This window comes from Artemia franciscana, unplaced genomic scaffold (genome assembly GCF_032884065.1).
Source record: "Artemia franciscana unplaced genomic scaffold, ASM3288406v1 Scaffold_1648, whole genome shotgun sequence".
Lineage (NCBI taxonomy): Eukaryota > Metazoa > Arthropoda > Branchiopoda > Anostraca > Artemiidae > Artemia > Artemia franciscana.
The window spans coordinates 27,868-48,344 of NW_027062905.1; the positions used below are offsets into that span (position 1 = coordinate 27,868).

General features: G+C 36.2%; 1 long non-coding RNA gene across 4 annotated transcripts in view; it reads left to right on the forward strand.

Annotated features, from left to right (window-relative positions):
• Positions 1–20,477, forward strand: part of LOC136042640 (uncharacterized) — a 49,978-nt gene that overhangs the window by 16,696 nt on the left and 12,805 nt on the right. For 2 of the 4 annotated variants that reach the window (XR_010621369.1, XR_010621368.1), the window contains exon 3: positions 16,764–16,976. This is a non-coding gene — a long non-coding RNA (uncharacterized LOC136042640). The remainder of the gene's footprint in view (positions 1–16,763; positions 16,977–20,477) is intronic. The other 2 variants (XR_010621370.1, XR_010621371.1) reach the window with 1 other exon arrangement.

Sequence of the window (20,477 nt, forward strand, 5' to 3'; positions counted from 1 at the left end):
TACGCTAAAGTTTGACTCTTTCTCTCAATTCTTCTTTTTAAAACAGTAAATTTATCAGTGATAAATTTTTCTTTGAAAGAACCTCTGTTGGGTAAATAAGTTAATAAGACCATTTAATTGTGTTAAAATTACCCAGTCAATTTTTCACCAGTTTTGTTAAAATTCCTCATTCAATTGTCTCCTCACTAAATATCAAAAGTTTACGACTTTTTCTGGAACTTAAATAAGGGTAATTATTTGTTAAATTTACAATTACAGTTTAACATAGGCGGGAATCGAGTGGTCTGCGCCCAATAATTCCCTGTGCTTGAAAGTCGTGAATGGCTGTTACAATTTAAGTGAAGTTGAGGTCATTTCTTTTTTATGATTATATAAAAAAAAAGAAACAAGTTTTTTTAACTGAAAGTAAGGAGCGACATTAAAACTTAAAACGAACAGAAATTACTCCATATATGGAAGGGGCTTTTCCTCCTCAACGCCCCGCTCTTTACACCAAAGTTTGACTCTTGCTCTTAACTCTACTTTCTAAAAAAGTAAAAACTTTAGCGTAAAGAGCTAGGCGTTGAGGAGGAAAAGTCCCTTTCATATACGGAATAATTTCAGTTCGTTTGAAGTTTTAATGTATTTCCTTACTTTCAGTTTTAAAAAAAAACTTTTTTTTAAAATTTAATTTCTGAACGTTTTTGAATTAATGCATGCTTTGATTTTGGCTCTCCGCACATACATAATTAAAATGAAATTTGTATATTAATTTTTTTTGGCTAAATGGCTTTCTCATAGTTTTAATCGGAAGATTTTGGGAAGGAAAGGAGCGGTAGAGGAGGCCTAGTTGCCCTCCAATTCTTTGATGACTTAAAAAGGCAACTAGAACTTTTAATTTTTAAAGAATGTTTTCATTAGTAAAAAATCTACGTAACTTACGAATTAACTTACGTAACAAACTTCTATATTCGTATGTTTTATTACGCATATGAGGGAGTTTACCCCTTCGTCAATACTTCGCTCTTTACACTAAAGCTTAATATTTTGTCCCAATTCCTTAATAGTGACCCCTGAATCACAAAGGCCGTAGAATAGATAGTTGAAATTACTAAAAATGCTTTAGCGTAAAGAGAGAAGTATTACGAGGAGGTGAACCCCTCATATGCATAATTTCTGTTCGTTTTAAGTTTTAATGCTGCTCCTTACTTTCAGTTAAAAAAAAACTTTCCATATTTATTTTTTCATTCTTGTTTTTTAATAATGCTAGAAAATCCTGCACCCCTTTCATTGAAATTCTCTTCCCTCATGAAAAATTCCTCCATGTAAAGATCCTCCCACGTACCCCCCCCCAACTTCTCCCCCATTCCACCAAAAAGCAAACAAACAAAAAAATTCCTGAAAGCGTCTGCACACTTCCCAATAGCCATTACTATATGTAAATATTAGTCAAAGTTTGTAACTTGCAGCCTCTCCTACGGGGACTGTGGGGGAGTCAGTCGTCCCCAAAGACATAGTTGTTAGGATTTTCAACTATGATAAATAAAATGGCTATCTCAGAATTTCGATCCGGTAACCCAGGGGAAAAATGAGCGTGGGAGGAGGCCTAGGTGATCTTCAATTTTGTTGGTCACTTAAAAAAGGCACTAGAACTTTTAATTCCCGTTAGAATGAGCCCTCTTTTAACATTCTACAACCACCGGGTCGATAAGATAACTCCTAAAAAAAGGACAAAATTTAAGCTTTAGTGTAAAGAGCCAGGTATTGACGTGGGAGTGAGCCCCCTCATACACGTAATAAAAAACATACCAATATAGAAGTTCGTTACGTAAGTTAGTTCGTAAGTTACGTATATTTTTTACTAATGAAAACGTTCGCAAAAAATTAAAAGTTCCAGTTGCCTTTTTAAGTATCAAAAAATAGAGGGATACTAGTCCACCTCCCCCACTTCTTTTTTTCTCAAAATCTTCCGATTAAAACTATGAAAAGGCCATTTAGCAAAAAAAAAAAATGCAAATTTCGTTTTAATTATTTATGGGCGGAGAGCCAAAATTAAAACGTTCAGAAATTAAATAAAAGAAATAGGCTTTTTAACTGAAAGTAAGGAGCTACATTAAAACTTCAAACGAGCGACATTAAGACTTAAAACGAACAGAAATTACTCCGTATATGAAAGTGGGTTTTCCTCCTCAACGCCCCACTCTTTACGCTAATGTTGTTTACTGTTTTATACAGTAAAGTTAAGAGAAAGAGTCAAACTTTAGTGTAAAGAGTGGGGCGTATCTATATTTGTATATTTTTTATCACGTATAAGAGGGGGTTGGCCCCCTCATCAATACCTCGCTCTTTACGCTAAAGCTTTAATTTTGTCCCAATTCTTTAAGAATGACCTCTGAATCACTACAATCACTGGATCACTAGAATCACTAAAATTTCTCCATGGGAAGATCCTCCCACGTAATCTCCTCCACCGACCCACGCCCACCCCAACGCATAAAAGTCCACCTTAAAACGTCTGCACAGTTCCCAATAACTATTGCTATATGTAAACAATGCTGAAAGTTTCTAACTTGCAGTACCTCCCTTGGCACTTTTGGGGCATTAAGTCGTCCCCAAAGACAGTTATTCGATTTTTCAACTATGCTGAACAAAATGGCTATCTCAAAATTTGATTCAGTGACTTTGGAAAAAATGAACGTGGGAGGGGACCTGGAAAAAAACAACAAATAAACACGAATCCGTGATCTGTCTTCTGGCAAAAAAAAAAAAAATCAAAATTCCAGATTTTTGCAGATAGGAGCTTGAAACTTCTACGGTATGGTTCTCTGATGCGCTGAATCTGACGGTGTGATTTGACCATTGACCATATGAAATTTGACCATTGTTTGCATATAGTATTGGTTATTAAGATGCATACAAACATTTTCAGGGGGAGAAGAATCTTTGCACGAATAAATTTTCCATGGGAGAAGAAAATTTTCAACGGAGGATGAGCCGAATTACCCAGTTAAAAAAAAAAATCAGACATTAATAAAACAAAGTTCGTTTGAAAAAAAGTTTTTTCGAAGAACGGAGAAACATTAAAACTTAAACGAACAGAAACTATTATGTATATGATGGAGATCACCCCCTTATCAATACCTTGTTATTTACGATAAATTTTTTTTAGTACTTTTGAAACAGCTGTTTACTCTAATTAAATGGCTTTTTTGATTTAGGAGTCATTCTTAAAGAATTGGGACAACATTAAAACTGTAGCGGGTAGAGCGAGGAATTGATGAGGGGACACCCCCCCCCTCTATATAAGTAATAATATGAGCCCAAGAATTTTGCCTAATTTTCTAACTAGGGGGAGAATCATCTCCAAAAATCTTGGAGTCGCAATTAAAATCCAACAATGAAATTAAGGCCGTGATTAAGTGAACTGATGGAACTCGAAAATCCCATGTTAAATTGAAAATTTATATTTAAAAAGTACTCAAGTATTCATTGGCGGAAGATGCCGCTTTTAATATCAGGCCATAGCTTCTTGAAGATGCTACAAAATGTTTGAAAGGATTTTGCTCTATTTCCTCTAATTGCTTAGAAATCCTAGAAAATGTCTAGGTCTTTTTCACAAGTGTACTCGATAAAGGATATTGCTTTTAGAACAAAATCGGTACTATCATGAGCAGGAGACAATAACCTGTAAGATGATTGGAACCATTTTTCGATTTATTTTCCTGTTTTCTAACAGTCCCCTAGAATATTTTCAGCTACCTGAAATTTTTACAAGTCGGTTGCCAGAAAGAATCTTTTCAGATCACCGATAATACCCCCCAGAGACCAAAATGACAAGCTGGTATAATCAGCTGCTTGTTAATAGAGTGTGAAATTTTCATAAATTATTTCAATGCAATGAAGAAACCTAGAAATGAGAAATGGTCAGGAGCCTTCAGAAGTTGTGCACACAAAGCCGAAATCATGGGGAAAATTAAATCAAAGCGAGGTATACATCTTAAAAGTGTTACCACACATAGACAGCGCCTTTGTAAAAAGTATTTGGAGCTTGGTAGATGTAAATATCCAAAATACCTAATAATGCGGTACGGTGAATAACTAGACAAGTCAAGAGATTTAGGTCAAGCGACAAACCTTGAGGCGGAGCAGAACCCCGTAGCTTCCTCCCCGTTGCCCTACCGGGTCGTGACTGGTGGTAGAAACTTGGATTGCGACGAATTGAAGGATTGCCGGCTAGAGACTTAAGTTTGGAAGCACAGGTGAGGAGGACACAACCCGTAAAAATCATAGAACCTTAACAAAATTTACACCACCAGATTCAGCGTATCAGAGAATCCTACTGTAGTTTCAAGCTCCTATCTACAATTAAACAAAAAAAAAGTTTTTTTTTAAGTGAAAGTAAGCAGCGACATTAAAACTTAAAACGATCAGAAATTACTCCGTATATGAAAGGGGCTTTTTCTCCTCAACGCCCCGCTCTTTACGTTAAGGTTTTTTACTGTTTTAAAATGTAGAGTTGAGAGAAAGAGTCAAACTTTAGCGTAAAGAGCGGGGCGTTGAGGAGGAAAAGCCCCTTTCATATACGGAGTAATTTCTGTTCGTTTTAAGTTTTAATGTCGCTCCTTACTTTCATTTAAAAAAACTCGTTTTTTTTGTTTAATTTCTGGACGTCTTTGAATTAATGCATGGTCTGATCTTGGCTCTCCACACATAAATAATTAAAACAAAATTTGCATATTAATTTTTTGGGGCTAAATGGCTTTTTCAGTTTTAATCGGAAGATTTTGAGAAAAAAGGAGCGAGGGAGGAGACCTAGTTGCCCTCCTATTTTTTGATTACTTAAAAGGGCAACTATAACTTTTAACTTTTTACGAACGTTTTCATAAGTAAAAAATATACGTAACTTACGAATTAAATTAAGTAGCGAACTTCAATATTCGTATGTTTTTATTGCGTATATGAGGGGGCTCACCCATCGTTGATACCTCGCTCTTGATATTAAAGCTTGAAATTTTGTCCCAATTCCTTAAGAATGACCCCTGAATCACAAAGGCCGTAGAATAAATAGTTGAAATTACTAAAAATGCTTTAGCGTAAAGAGCGAGGTATTACGAGGAGGTAGACCCCTCAGATGCGTAATAATTTCTGTTCGTTTTAAGTTTTAATGCTGCTTCTTACTTTCAGTAGAAAAAAAACTTTTTATGTTTATTTTTTCATTGTTTTTTTTAAACAATGCTAGAAAATCCTGCGCCCCCTCCAATGAAAGTCTTGTCTCCCATGAGAAGTTCGTCCATGGAAAAATCCTCCCCGGTAACCCTCCCCCTCAAATATCCCCCCAAACCAAAAAAATCCCCCTGAAAACGTCTGTACACTTCTTAGTAACCATTACAATATGTACACACAGGTCAAAAATTGTAACTTGCAGCCCCTCCCACGGGGACTGCGGGGGAATAAGTCGTCCCCAAAAACATAGTTATTGGGTTTTTCGACTGTGGTGAATAAAATGGCTGTCTCAGAATTTTGATCCGGTGAATTTGGGGGAAAATAACCGTGGGAGGGGTCCAAGGTGCCCTCCAATTTTTTGGTCACTTAAACAGGGTATTAGAAATTATCATTTCCGTTAGAATGAGCCCTTTCGTGACATTATGGGACCACTGAGTCGATACGATCACCCCTGGGGAAAAAAAAAAAATAAACACGCATCCGTGATTTGTCTTCTGGCAAAAAATGCGAAATTCCACGTTTTTATAGATTGGGGCTTGAAACTTCCACAACAAGGTTCTCTGATACGCTGAATCTGATTTGTGATTTTTGTTAAGATCGAATGACTTTTAGGGGGTGTTTTCCCCTATTTTCTAAAATGAGGCAATTTTTTTCAGGCTCGTAACTTTTGATAAGTAAGACTAATCTTGATGAAACTTATATATTCAAAATCAGCATTAAAATGCCATTCTTTTGATATAACTATTGGTATCAAAATTCCATTTTTTTAGACTTTTGGTTACTATTCAGCCTGGTCGCTCCTTACTACAGCTCGTTACCACGAACTGTTTAAAAATGTGGAATTTTGTATTTTTTGTCAGAAGGCAGATCACGGATGCGTGTTTATTTGTTGTTTTTTTTAGGGGTGATCGTACCGACCCAGTGGTCCTAGAATATTGCGAGAGGGTTCATTCTAACGGAAATGAAAAGTTCTAGTGCCTTTTTTAATTGACCAAAAAAATCGGAGGGCACCTAGGCCACCGTTGCACGCTAATTATTTTCCCAGAGTCATTGGACCAAAATTCTGAGATAGCCATTTTATTCAGCGTAGTTGAAAATCCTTACAACTATGCCTTTTGGGATGACCTACTCCCCCACAGTCCCCGTGGGAGGGGCTACAAGTTACTAACACTGACCAGTGCTTACATATAGTAATGGTTATTGGGAAGTGTACAGACGTTTTCTGGGGCGTTTTCATTTGGTTTGGGGTAGGGGTTGAGAAAAGGGGGATATGTCGGGGGAACTTTTCGTGGAAGAATTTGTCATGGGGGAAGAAAATTTCCATGAAGGGAGCGCAGGATTTTCTAGCATTATTTAAAAAAACAATGAAAAAATAAATATGACAAAGTTTTTCAACTGAAAGGAACAGAATATTCCTGTTATTATTTTCCTGTAAATATTAATTCCTGTAAATACTCCAGAATAATTTCTGTTGAAAGGAACAGAAATTATTACGCATATGAGGGGCTCTCTTCCTCCTAATACCTCGCTCTTTACGCTAAAGTATTTTTAGAAATTTCAACTATTTATTCTACGGCTTTTGTTATTCAGGGGTCATTCTTAAGAAACTGGGACAAAATTTAAGCTTTAGCGTGAAGAGTGAGGTACTGACGAGGGGGTGAACCCCCTCATATATGTAATGAAAATATGAGAATACAGAAGTTTCTTTACGTAAGCTAATTTTTAAGTTGCGTATATCTTTAACTAATAAAATTTATTTTTACTAATAATTTTACTAATTAAAACATTCATAAAAAAATAAAAGTTCTAGTTGCCTTTTTAAGTAACCAAAAAATCGGAGGGCAACTAGACCTCCATTCGTGCTTCTTTTTTTTCTCAAGATCATTCGATCAAAACTATGAGAAAACCATTTAGCCAAAAAATAAATAAATACGCAAATTTCATTTTAATTATTCATCTGCGGAGAGCATAAATCAAAACATGCATTGATTCGAAAACGTTCAGAAATTAAATTAAATAAAAACAAGTGTTTTTTAACTTAAAGTAAGGAGTGACATTAAAACATAAAACGAAGAGAAATTACTTCAAAATGAAAGGGGCTGCTTCCTCATCAGCGCCCCGCTCTTCACGCTACAGTCCGACTCTTTCTCTTAACTCTATTTTTAAAACAGTAAAAAACTTTAGCGTAAAGAGCGGGGCGTACACGAGGAAGCAGTCCCTTTCATATACGAAGTAATTTCTGTTTGTTTTAAGTTTTAATGTCACTCCTTACTTTCAGTTATTTTTTTTTCAATTCAATTCGTAAGAAAACTTTGGTTTTCTGAGAATCCTCGAAGAAAGCTTTCAACTAAGTTTGGTGTTTAGTTTCGAATTAATCAACTGAGGTATTTTAATTAGCCTATTCCTAGGAAAAAAAGTGGAAAAAACAATAAATTTTCAAATGCACTCTGTGCATGCCGTCCCAGTTTTATGTACATGGGCATTTTGTATTTGAGAATGATAGTGCTCTTTTGCTCATTTTCTCTTCTCCCTTGGTCGGTAACCAAGCTTTACAACACCCAGCCAAATATATTACTATTCCTCGGCTGAAGCATCTCACCAAAGGAAGCTGTCTATCAAAACCTCTCACAAGACTTGATAATTGGTACTATTTGAAGTTTTGACATTCGACGATCTCTAGAGAATTAAAAGACAGAAGACTAACCTAACTTCAATTTTGAAGCTCGATGTTTTCAAGTTCACTTAATCACGGCCTTAAGCATATCAGAAAACTTTACTGTAGAAGTTTTACGATCAAATATAGATAAATGTGTAATTCTACATATTTTTCCCCGGAGGTGATTGCATCAAACAGGTGATCAGGAAAATCTGGAGAGAGATCTTTTGATCGGAAAGCAAAAATTGTCTATCCTCCCTCCCACATCCATTTTCTATTTTTTTTTCAATAATATCAGATGGTCACTAGTATCAAATGTCTTTAATATATCTAGAAACACTGAACCAACTTTAAATTTATTATCAAGGTCATCATTTACTGTTTTAGTCAGGAACTGGATAGTAATCTCTGTAGAATAGCCTGTACGAATACCAAACTGATTCTTAAAAAAAATTCATTCTCATTAAAAAAAAACAAGAGCTAATAGCTCATATGGCACTTGTGACGAGGCAAGAAGAGCTATGAGCCAAGAGCTCATATTGTATGAGCTCTAACAAAATTCTAAGAATCAATAGATTGATTTAAAAGGAAAATCAGAGGCATAATGCCGGTCAGGATTTAAAATCAGAGCTCTGAGTCACGATTTCCTTCTAAATATCAAAATTCATTAAGATCCGATCACCTACTCGTAAGTTATAAATACCTAATTTTTTCTAATTTTTCCTCTCCCTTTAGCCCCCCCGATGGTCGAACCTGGGAAAACGACTATCAAGTCAATTTGTGCAGCTCCTTGACACGCCTACCAATTTTCATCGTCCTAGCACGTCCAGGAGCACCAAACTCGCCAAATCATTAAACCCCTCCCCCCAACTCCCCCAAAGAGAGCGAATCCGGTACGGTTACGTCAATCACGTATCAAGGACATTTGCTTATTCTATCCACCAAGCTTCACCCCGATTCCTCCACTCCAAGTGTTTTCCAAGATTTCCAACTCCCCCCAATGTCAAAAGATCTGGTTGGGATTTGAAATAAGAGCTCTGAGACATGAATTCCTTCTAAATATCAAATTTCATTAAGATCCGATCACCTATTCGTAAGATAAAAATACCCCAATTTTCACGTTTTCCAAGAATTCCAGTTTCCCCCTCCTACTCCCCCCAATGTAACATGATCTGGTCGGAATTTAAAATTAGAGCTTTAAAGCACAAGATCCTTCTAAATATCAAATTTCATTAAGATCTGGTTACACTTTCGTAAGTTACAAATACCTCATTTTTCCAAATTACCCCCCCCCCCCCAACTCCACCAAAGAGAGCAGATCCGGTCGGGTTATGTCAGTCACGTATCTTAGACAGGTTTTTATTCTTCCCATCCAGTTTCATCCTGATCTCTCCGCTTCAAGTATTTTCTAAGATTTCCAGCTCCCCCCCCTCCCAATGAGGCTGGATCCGGTTGAGATATAAAATAAGAGATCTCAGTTACGAGGTCCTTCTAAATATGAAATTTCATGAAGTTCCGATCACTCCTTCGTAAGTTAAAAATACGTCATTTTTTCGAATTTTTCAGAATTAATCCCCCCCCCCCAATAGAGCGGATCTGTTCCAATTATGTAAATCATGTATCTAAGACTTCTGCTTATTTTTCCCACCAAGTTTCATCCCGATCCCTCCAATCTAAGCGTTTTCCGTGATTTTAGGTTCCCCCACCCCAAACTTTCCCCAATCTAAAAATTTCAGACATTAATTAAACAAAGTTCGTTTGAAAAAAAGTTTTTTCGAAGAACGGAGAAACATTAAAACTTAAAACGAACAGAAACCATTATGTATATGATGGAGATCACCCCCTTATCAATACCTTGCTATTTACGATAAAGTTTTTTTTAGTACTTTTGAAAGAGCTGTTTACACTAATTAAATGGCCTTTGTTTTTTAGGAGTCATTCTTAAAGAATTGGGACATGATTAAAATTGTAGCGGGTAGAGCGAGGAAATGATGAGGGGACCCCCCCCCCCCTCATATAAGTAATAATATGAGCTCAAGAATTTTGCCTAATTTTCTAATTAGGGGGAGAATCATCTCCAAAAATCTTGGAGTCGCAATTAAAATCCAACAATGAAATTAAGCATATCAGAAAACCCTACTGTAGAAGTTTTACGATCAAATATAGATAAATGTGTAATTCTACATATTTTTCCCCGGAGGTGATTGTATCAAACAGGTGATCAAGAAAATCGGGAGTGAGATCCTTTGATCGAAAAGCAAAAATTGTCTATCCTCCCTCCCACATCCATTTTCTATTTTTTTCAATAATATCAGATGGTCACTAGTATCAAATGCCTTTAATATATCTAGAAACACTGAACCAACTTTAAATTTATTATCAAGGCCATCATTTACTGTTTTAGTCAGGAACTGGATAGTACTCTCTGTAGAATACCAAACTGACTCTTAAAAAAAATTCATTCTCATGTAAAAAAAAAAAACAAGAGCTAAGAGTTCATATGGCACTTGAGACGAGGCAAGAAGATTATTCTGCCCACCAAGCTTCATCCCGATTCCTCTACTCCAAGTGTTTTCCAAAATTTCCCCCTCCAACTCCCCCCAATGTCAAAAGATCTGGTCGGGATTTGAAATAAGAGCTCTGAGACATGAATTCCTTATAAATATACAATTTCATTAAGATCTGATCACCTATTCGTAAGATAAAAATACCCCAATTTTCACGTTTTCCAAGAATTCCGGTTTCCCCCTCCTACTCCCCCCAATGTCACAGGATCTGGTCGGAATTTAAAATTAGAGCTTTAAAGCACAAGTTCCTTCTAAATATCAAATTTCATTAAGATCTGGTTACACTTTCGTAAGTAACAAATACCTGATTTTTCCAAATTACACCCCCCCCAACTCCACCAAAGAGAGCAGATCCAGTCCGGTTATGTCAGTCACGTATCTTAGACAGGTTTTTATTCTTCCCATCCAGTTTCATCCTGATCTCTCCGCTTTAAGTATTTTCTAAGATTTCCAGCCCCCCCCCCCCAAAGACGCTGGTTCCCCCACCCCAAACTCTCCCCAATGTCACCAGATAACGGTCGGGATTTAAAATGAGAGCTTTGACACACGATATCCTTCTTAATATCAAATTTAATTGAGATCCGATCACCCGTCATTAAGTTAAAAATGCCTCATTTTTTCTAATTTTTCAGAATTAAACCCCCCACACCCCCAATTACCCCAAAGAGAGCCCATCCGTTCCGGTTATGTCAATCATGTATTTAAGACTTTTGCTTATTTTTCCCATCAAGTTTCATCCCTATCTCTCCACTCTAAGCGTTTTCCAAGATTTTCGGTTTCCAATATTTCTGTTTCCCCCCTCCAACCCTCTATGTCCCTGGATCCGATTCGAATTGAAAATGGAGCATGTGAGACATAATATTGTTCTATATATCAAGTTTCATCATGATCTGATCACCTATTTGTAAGATACCTCGATTTTTGAAATATTGTAATATTAAAGAATATTGTATAATTGAATCAGCATAAAAAGCCTAAATTTACATATCAAAAGGTGAGAACCTGAAAAAAATTACCTGATTTTTGAGAAAGCGGAAAACAACCCCGAAAGGACAAGTGATCTTGATTAATAATATCAACTATCAAATTCTGCATACAGGAAGACCTGATTACCAAGTTTTCAAACTCCTATCAACAAAACGACGGATTTTTTTTCGCTTGGAGAAAGATCACGGGTGCGTGTTAATTAGTTGGGAAAATAGCGTTTTCAGCCATTTTGTGGCACCAAACTACTATTTTGCTCAGCCCAAAGAGAACCAAAAAGATGAGACCTCTAGGGACGAAAGTTCTCCTCGCACTGAGGAGATGATAGTTGATTGGGAAGTGGATTAATCTTAGTTTTCAAAGGCAAATGCACTAATGAGCTCTGTTCTCGAAGCATTGGTGTGCAAAGGTTAGATTATGATTTAAAGACTCAGATTTGAGGGGTGGTGGTTCTCCCAAACAAAGGTTAATCCTAGACATGCAACGAATAAAGAATAGAAATTAAATAAAAAGAGCAAGTATTCTCAAATGAAAGTGAGTAACAACATTAAAACTCTATAGAAACGGAAATGACCCCGAATATCATGGGGGCAGTCCCCTCCTTGGTCTCCCATTTATAACACAAAAGCTTGGTTTTGTGTCCCAATCCTTCAAGAACATCTGCTTAAACCAAAGGTCCCTTTAATTGAAATAAAAAGTGTTTTTAAACAACAATAAAACTTAAGCACGAAGAGCGGGAGGTTGAGGAAGGAGCTGCCACCTGATATGCGCGATAATTTCTGTTCGTTTGAAGTCTTATTCATTTGAGAAAACTTGTCTTTTTTATCTAATGTATACAAAGTATACTTTTGTTTTAAGATTAATTAGTTCTTATATATGAAATTAACAATTTTTTATCCCTTTCTTTGTAAATTCCTTGGATTTCCTGTTTAAAATGAATGCCTACAGTTTTCGACGCGAGTTTAAACTTTCAGGGACATTATTGTGGGGCTCAAATGGCCCATTTTTTTGCTTTGCGGGACGGAGAATTTTTTTTTTTTTCCGAGTAGCGCAAAAGGGTATAAATAACATTTTTTTTTCGTCTCCTCCCTATCGTCCGACACACTTTGCTTCTAGTTCAGATTTTATCCCCTCCCTCACACACACCCGCAAAGGTGTGTGTGACGCACCCCCAACATTAAATCGATATTTTACGTTTACTACACAACAGCACAATTTCAATAGCCTACGCCTATCATTTACTTATCTAAATAGTCATAAAATTACACTCAAGTTATTGCAAAGAAATCAAAGTTTACAGGAATCTTCCATTTAAGAATACGAGTTTATCCAAAATTCAACGTTTAAAGAAAAAACGGTAAAATAGGTGTTAAATATAATACGTTCTGGGAGGCCTGGTTTCAATAATTACCCGTTGTCGTTTCGATCATTTTGTTAATAAAGTATATATTTTCATCAGATTTGGATACTATATTTCACTATGAGTAATCTAACCACTTCTTGAGTGTGTTCGGTATATTACACAAGTACCCAAAAAAATTTGAAGGTAAAATTCTAGTTTAGCTACTTTTTGCTATCTTAGAAAGGGGTTAGGTTAGGAACATGAAACTTTCAAGAATGGGTCTAAAGACTAAAGAATGGGTAAAATTCTAGAATTTAGTCTAGTTAAATACTAGTTAAATGCTAGATAATAATATATTATAATAATTATAGTTAAATACTAGAGTTAAATACTAGAATTTAATGTACTGCGAAGGTATTTTGAAATACCCACCTCCACTCCTCCCTCTAGAGGCCCCTGAATTCGCCTACATGACAAGTCTATACCTATTGAAATTTTGACAAAATTTCAATAGGTCATTTTGACCTGTCATGTAGGCGAATTTCAGGGCCCTCTAGAGGGAGAAGGAGTGGAGTTGGGTACTTCAAAATACCTTTTCTTGTACTTCATTCAAGCAGAAAATCTATTTTGCAAGGTTTCACTTTTATAATCCGCATATTTTAAAGGTCAGGACCCTGTAGAGGGAGAAGAAGTGGAGGTAGGTACTTCCAAATAACTTCCCGTGACATACTTTAACCTTTAGACTCATCCCTGAAAGTTTAATTTTCCTAACCTAACCCCTTTCCGAGATAGCCAAAAGTTACTAAAGTAGAATTTTACCTGAATTTACATCACTCTAGCCTATCACAAAGAACTTACTTCTTTATACACTTTGTTTAAAATACCAAATTTGTCCTTTGTCGATAAACAGCCTACCATTATCGTCAAATTCTCGTTATTAACTGAACTTAAAATGCCCTTCTCCCCTATCAATACACAAGTAATTTGTTTTCTATAACTTGATGACAACTTGGTTTGATAACTCGAGATCTAGCGAATGCGAATACCCAGAGAAATATTTTTAATGGGATGGCAACTCCGATGAGTTCTACTTTCAAATGGGAGTATTTTAATTGTTTTCAGTTTTGGGATAGGGAAACGGACAAAATAATGGTTTTATATTATCTTTCATTGTCTTGAATAAAGCTGAATCATATGTTTGTTTGATAGTCATTTCGTTCAAAATGATCTAAAGATCAAGTAACAAGGCCTTCGGGGTCGAAACAACCCCTCAGAACCTAGGGGCAAGGGTTTTAAGTTATGCCCCCAGGTCATGTAAGGTTTAATGTAAGAAGCGGTAGTATAAACTTTAGAGGGGCTGATTTAATTGGAAATTAAAAGTTGCAGCTCCCTTGTAAGAGTCAAAAGTAATGTAGAGCAACGAGTCCCCCCCATTCCGACACCTTCTTTTCCCCAAACGCATCTGACCAAAATTGTGAAACGGCCATTTTAGTATAAATAGTCAAAACTCATATAACAATGCCTCCAGGGTTAATGCAGCCCACCAGAGCCCAGGGGCAAGGGTTGTAAGTTATGCCCTGAGGGCATTTGAGGTTCTTATTGAAGGGGTGGTCGTATGAACTTCGGGTGGGGCTCACTTAATCGGAAACTGGAAGTTATAGTGCCCTGTCTAAAAATATAAAGTAATTTGAGGGCAACTAGCCCTAACCCAGACCCCTCTCCCTGCCCATCATTTTCAAAGACAAATATCCAATCAAAATTTGAGGCATCTATTTTCTTTAGCATGTTGAACGGTTCAGTAATTATGCCTTTGGGGATGTAAATACCTTCACAACCCTCAGGGCGAGGGCTATAATTTAGGCCATTCTTTTATTGATAGTATATGTTATTAGAAAATATACATTTTTAACCGTTACTTTCCAAAAAGATAAAGGAGATTCAGATGAGCCTTTTAGAGAATGATAAGGGGAGTGTTGAACTAAATATAAACACACTACATGTATACGGGTTGTCAAAAAGGCACAATTCAGGACTGAATGAGTATATTAATTTAGAACTTTCAGGAAATGATAAGGAATATGATCAATTGACCAAAAAAGGAAGATCTTAGCGCTACTACAACTCAGTGACGGATCCAGAGAGCGGCTAGGGGATCTATACCCCCCCCCACCTTCCTTGGGTATCCAATTTACACTATATAAAATGGTTAATTTGCTTTGATTGGTTACCGAACATGAGAGGAATCCGCACGCACAACCAAGGTCATTGACTCTCTGGCTAGCCAAGGCTATTAATGTGTACCTCCCACTCCTCTAGCAGCAACGCTAGTATTCTAGTGCTTCATTCGGTGTTCAGTGCTCACTCAGTCAGTGATCATGCAGTCGTGAGTTTTGAACGATGAAAAAGTTGGCAAGCTATTTTTCCCATGTTAATAAACGACAAAAAGTTGAAGAATGTGACAAAGATTTTATGATGGGTGTTGAGACAAAAACGGATGAACCATCAAAAAGTGCTTCTGCTCAATGTGACCTACCTTCGACATCAAAGGGAATTAATTTTAATGAATAGTTTACTTCAAGCAATGTCTAAAACATTTACAGTTTAAGATTACAAAAAATTTTATGCGAGAAAAATTCAATAACGGCATCTCTTTGCTGAATAGGTCCTATATTATTTAGGTTTTAACTTGTCTATGATGATTGTTGGCACGATTCTGTGATTTGGACTTCGTTTACGCTAGTGAGTAACCACTGCCCCCCCCCCCAGTACAACCTCCCTCCTGTACGTTGGCTGGCATTATTCACTTTTCCATTTGTTTCTGTCATGTTTCGTTAATTGGATGGATCAGCCCTTCTTAAGTTAATTTTCTCAGTTTTCCTAATCCGTTGTTATTTAAATTAAGTGTTTTTGTGCTTACAGCGAGGTCACGTATAGGTTCAAGGCTATTGTGCCATTGAAGTCTGTTTGGCAGGCAAACACTGTGTTTAGGCCTTAATGTTTAAGCTAACGATTATATTTTTTTCAGAGCAGCATTTAAGATGAATATCCCACTTATAATATAGTAAATGCAGTCAAAAAAGCATTTAATGAAAGTGAAACTTACAAATTTTTAAAAGAAACCTAGAAACCATCGTCTGACTACCGCTTTCCTGTAAATTAGGAGGTAACACAGTCAAATAAGTTGAGATATGAGTAACTCAACTCATTTAACTGGCTTCCTTACAGCGAAAAAAGATGTGGTTCCTTCTATAAATCCTGAGCTTTATTTTGCCCAACTGGTGCTGGATCGGGCAGTCAGGCATCTGTGGGGGTCTGCTAGCTGTTAACATATGGTTTCTTAAGAGTCTTCATCACCTTCGTTCAGTTTCAGATTTTTTTTTGGCGGAGGGGGGGGTGGTGGTAGTAATTACCAAGTGGCTTTTGAAAGTAGGGGCGTGTAGGCAATTTTTATTGAATCGATATAAATAAAATCGTAGATTATTTTTAAACAAAAAAATTGTGTTTCTTTGTCCTCGATTCAATTATATAACGATTGCAAAAATATGGATGATACTTCTTTTCTGGGAATAATACATACCTTGGACGGGTTCTTCGCTTCTTAGACTATTAAAATTCATCTTCTGAAGTTTTTTTTTTCCTTATGGTTCAAGTGGGCGATTTGTTTTCACATTTTCAATGCTCCAAACAGGTGGTAGTTAGTTTCCCTTTTTGTCACGTTGTCAGAGCTGTTTGACAACTTGATTGGTCTTGTTTATTTTGTTTCTTTTTTAGTATTATGTATTATATAAAATAATAATTTCATTTTCTTTCTAATTCTTATCATGAGCGAAGCCGTGGGTAACTGCTAGTATAAACTAGCTTTATTTATGTTATTAAATCTAAATTGTGTTTCCATAAACAAAAAAACAAGGATAAACATAAAGGAAACTAACAACAAATTTAGTTGATAAAAATGATAGAATAGTTAGAGTAGCAAAATAAAACCATCCATAATTATGTCTATTTTTTATAGGATCTATACAAGTTTGCGAAGCAACCACTGAGGAAATACAAGAAGGCTTTAGAGGATTTTCGAAACCACCAAGAAAAATATTATCACAAATATGCAATTCAAAATTTGTGAAGCTGATGGAGTCCAAGGACAAGACGACTGTTGCTGTTTTGTTGGATAAGAGCAAGCAAGCCGTCATTGATGCTAGCAAATGTCAAATACGCGGTAATAACGGTAATATTTTGTGCTAGAAATAACCTTGCATTAAGAAGGCATAGAGGCGGTGGTTTGATAAACTATGAATTTTAACGAGAAGAATTACTGGCAGGCAAGCAAGCAATCTTTCAAAGTCTTTTAGGGTTGAGATTAGTATATTTAAAATATTGCTTGGAAAATGATGGAGGAACGTGTACTATGATAAGTAAAACGTACTATGATAACGTGTACTATGATAAGTAAAACGATTCGAAATAAAATAATCGAATAGTAAAGGAGGTAGTTCGTAAAGACATGCTTGATGATGTTTAGAATTCTAAATTATACTCTACCCTTTGTGATGAAACAACAGATATCAGCACTAAAGTACAAATGAGTAAGTGCCTTCATTATATAGATCTAAAGACCTCGTCTTTCAAAGAAGATTTTGTTGAGTTCGTTGAAATGCAGGGAACAACCGGAGTTAAATAAAACTGCTATTGCTAACACATAGAATTCACTGAGATTAAGTTTGACAAACCTAAGGGAACAAGGATGTGATGGAGGCTCAAATATGTCTGGAAAATTTAATGGGGCTAAAGCCTTGTTGCTTACTGAACAGCCTCCGGCTTTTTATGCTCATTGTTTCAGCCACCGGTTGTATAGTATAACAAAAAGATGCAGTGCTCAATCTATAAGGAATATGGTGGGAGTAGTATCGTCTGTTTCGAGTTTCGTCAAAGGACCAGCGAAACGAATGTCTTCGTTAGAGAATATAAATATGAATTCTCCTCTTGAAGAATCCCATAAAAGGAAATTGAAGTCCTTATTCGTCCTGTTTCTGAATTACTGGAGCATATGAAATCAGATAAGGACTCATAAACAGCATCTAAAGCAGCTGCCTTTGGAGTCGCATTAAGAAGAAGTGACTTTATCGTGAGTTTAAGCACAGCTGTTTATTCCTTAGCTCATACTGTAAAACTGAGTAAGTTTCTCTCAGACCCCAAACAAGACCTATCAACTGCAAAATTTTATGTAATGTCAATACTACGCAAACTCAAGCAATTGAGATCGAAAGTAGACATTGACTTCAAGAAATTATTTGCATCTTCACAAGCCACAGCATTGCAATTAGGACAAGAAATAATCTTCTTACCCCGAACATGCAGCCCACAGACTCAAAGAGCTAATATCCAGCTACCAGTTTAAGATGCAGAACAGTATTACTAGGTGGTAAAACACATTTCATTTTTGAATCACCTTATTTCTGAGTTGAACAACAGATATAGTCATGTAAGTGAGTTTTCACACCTGGATGGACTTATTCCATCTGACCTCCCTAATCACACAGTGGAGGAAGTGATGGATGCTGCCAGTATCTACTGCGAGGACAGTTTTGCTTTATTATTAGAGTTATCCGCAGAGATTGGACTTTTGCAGCAATATTGAAGCGATAAGGCATTGCTTTGTCGCAAATTTCTTTGTCGAAGTGTAATAGAAATTCCTTTACAAACGTGGCAATGTTATTCCAGAAAGTCACTACGTTACCGGTCACAACAGAATCGACCGAGCAAAGTTTTTATTCAATTAAAAGAATAAAAACTTATCTCAGGTCATCCATGATAGAAGACCGATTGAACGGGATTGCACTGGCTCCTATTCATAAGGAAGGGGAAATCGATGTAGATAAAATATTACATCATTTTAGTCTTTCAAAACCAAGACGGATGTGTTATAGTTTTGTACTATTAAAAAGTAGCAGTAGTTGTACTATTAAATAGTAGCAGTAGCATTAGCATTGGTATGAGTAGAAGCGGTAGCAACAGGATGCAAATATTATCTTTTGGTTAACCCAATATCCCCCCACAACAAGCCCTGTAAGTTTCAACTTGACACACAAAACTGTTCCTCAGCTTGCATACAGACGGTGTATTATGATTCAGTTCACCTTCCCTCTCAAAATTTCCTGGAAATTTCACCTTCTTGCCTTTAGGTATAGCAATAGTAGTTACATTAGAAGGATCAGCACCATCAGCAGCAGTAGTATTAACATACTACCTTTTGGTTCACTGAACATCCCTCTCATCAAGTACTGGAAGCTTCAACTTAAGAAAATTAGCCGTTGCATTGACTTTGCCAATACGTGCTTTTGATAGACTATTCTTTTCAATTCATTTAATTACAAAATGATATGACACATAACATTCGTCCAAAACGGCTGTCCAAGAAAGACATAAAAGCATGTTAATGCTTGTTAAAGAAAGACACAATTTCATCTTAATACTATTAGAATTACAAGTAGTTGTTATAGAAGTAGTAGTTGAAGAAGTATTCCTACCTACAGAGACGAGACTAAAGCCTCGATAATTAGCAAACTCACTCCTATCACTTTTTTTTGTATAGTAGTTTAATTAAGGTTTTCCTAAAATCGCTAGGTACTTCTTCTTTTTTCGAAAGTCATATTTATGATCTTCAGTGACTTATTTGTAACCTCAGAGCCACCATATTTAACAAACACATTTACCACACTATCAGCACCTGGAGCCTTATTATTTTTAATCCTTTTAGTGCTATCGTGAATTGTTTTACACAAAACAAAGCTTCCTTCACATCTAAGGTATCATACAAACTTTTTCATTTTCTTCTATATCTTTTACTGCAACTCTATCTCGGTTTAGCACATTCTCAAAATGTTCTGCCGATCTCTCTTTAACTCTTCCCTTGTCAATATTTGTACCACTGTTCTTATCTTTAACTGGGATAGATCCAAATTGACTACTATCTCTCAGTTTATCAACACGCCAGTACAATATTTTACTAATAAGCCGTATGGCGGAATCTTCCAGATCTTCGACAATTTTATCAATAGCCTCTACTTCATACCTCCTTAGTTTATATTCTAACACTTTCTCCACTTTTTTACATTTCTTTTTTTTCATATAATTTATCACTCAGATAATTCTTGTACAAGCCCCTTCTCACTATTAAACACAAGGCTTTTTTACTAGTATTCCTAGCTGCAGTAATAACTTTTTTCTCTAAGTCACCATTTGCAACTTCACAAATTTTTCCTAAAATATTTCCATCTACCTTCGACATTGTCAAATTTTCAACTCTCCAGTTTAGTATTCAACTGTTCCTGAAAAGTTTCTTTCGAATTCTCATCCTGGAGTCTACTAATATCATAACTTCCCGGGAGGTAGTTACTCTTCCGAAATTTCAGCTTTAAATTAACCCATGCACTACCAGATGGTGATCTTTACTTTTAACATCAATAACAGCACTCCTATAAACCCTAGTATCTACTATTGATCCTACCAGTCTTCGGTTTACAATAACATAATCAATAAGGCTTGCTGTCTTACCATCACGTGAGTACCAAGTTAACTGATTTTATGACCAAACACCCTATTGGTCATAACTAGATTAAGGCAAATTTTCTCAGGCTCGTAACTTTTGATGACAAAGACTAAATTTGATGGAACTTGTATATTTAAAATCAGCATAAAAATCCGACTCTTATGATGTATCTTTTCGCAT